Source organism: Rhinopithecus roxellana, unplaced genomic scaffold (assembly GCF_007565055.1).
Source record: "Rhinopithecus roxellana isolate Shanxi Qingling unplaced genomic scaffold, ASM756505v1 contig3405, whole genome shotgun sequence".
NCBI classification, from domain to species: domain Eukaryota; kingdom Metazoa; phylum Chordata; class Mammalia; order Primates; family Cercopithecidae; genus Rhinopithecus; species Rhinopithecus roxellana.
This window is the reverse complement of record NW_022142500.1, coordinates 43671-45655: the sequence shown is the minus strand read 5'-3', so window position 1 is coordinate 45655 and position 1985 is coordinate 43671.

Here is a 1985-nt window from a genome sequence, read left to right as displayed (position 1 = left end):
TTATTATGTCTATATTTTATACCTATATATATTATATCTATTATGTCTATATTTTATACCTATATCTATTATGTCTATATTTTATAATTATATCTATTACATCTATAATGTCTATATTTTATACCTATATATATTATAACTATTATATCTATATTTTACACCTATATCTACTATAACTATATTTTATACCTATATCTATTGTTTCTCTATTTTATACCTATATCTCTTATATCTATTATATTTATTATTTATAATTATACCTATTATATCTATATTTTATTCCTATATCTATTATATCTATTATATGTATATTTTATACCTGTATATAGTATATCTTTATTTTATACCTATATGTTTTATATCCATTATGTCTATTTTTTATACCTATATCTATCATATCTATTATGTCTATATTTTATAGCTATATATATCATATCTATTATGTCTATATTTTACCTATATCTATTAAGTTTATATTTTATAGCTATATTTATTATCTCTATTATGTCTATATTTTATACTTATATCTACTATGTCTACATTTTATACCTATATCTGTTGTGTCTATATTTTATACCCCTTTCTATTATATCTTTTATGTCTATATTTTATACCGATATCTATTGTATCTATTGTGTCTATATTTTATACCTATGTCTATTACATCTATTATGTCTATATTTTATACCTATATCTATAATATCTATTATGTCTGTATTTCATACCTATATCTATTATATCTATTATGTCTTTATTTTATACCTGTATCTATTATGTCTATATTTTATACCTGTATCTATTATATTTATTATGTCTATATTGTACACCTATATCTGTTATATCTATTATGTCTATATTTTATATCTCTTTTATATCAATTATGTCTACATTTTATTCCTCTCTCTATTATATCTATTAGATCTATATTTTATACCTATATCTATTATGTCTATTATGTCTGTGTTTTATACCTATATCTATTATATATATATTGTGTATATTTTACACCGATATCTATTATATCTATTAGGTCTATATTTTATACCTATATCTATTATATCTATTATGTCTATGTTTTATACCTATATCTATTATATCTATTGTGTGTATATTTTACACCTATATCTATTATATCTATTAGGCCTATATTTTATGCTTATATCTATTATGTATATATTTTATAGCTATATCTATTATATCTACTATGTCTATATTTTATACGTATATCTATTATATCTATTATGTCTATATTTTATACCTATATCTATTATATCTATTATGTCTACATTTTATACTTATATCTATTATATCTATAATGTCTATATTTTATACCTATATCCATTATATCTATTATGTCTATATTTCATACCTATATCTATTATAACTGTTATGTCTATATTTTATAGGTATATCTATTATGTCTATATTTTATACCTATATATATTATGACTGTATTTTATACCTAATCTATTATGTCTTTATTTTATACCTATATTATTATAAAATATATTATATAATAATTTATTTTATACCTATATTATTATAATAGATATTCTAATATCTATTATAAGTAATATTATAATTATAATAGATATTATATCTATTTTATGTATATTTATAACTATAACTATTATATCTATATTATATATATTTCATACCTATATCTATTATATCTATTACGTCTATATTTTATAACTATGTCTATTATACCTATTATGTCTATATTTTATATCTATATCCATTATACATATTATGACTATATTTTATATCTATATCTATTATATCTATATTTTACACGTACATCTATGATATCTATTCTGTGTATATTTTATACGTATATATATTATATCTTTATGTGTATATTTCATACCTATATCTATTATATCTATTATGTCTAAATTTTATACGTTTATCTATTATATCTATTATGTCTATATTTTATACCCCTATCTATTATATCTATTATGACTATATTTTATACCTAT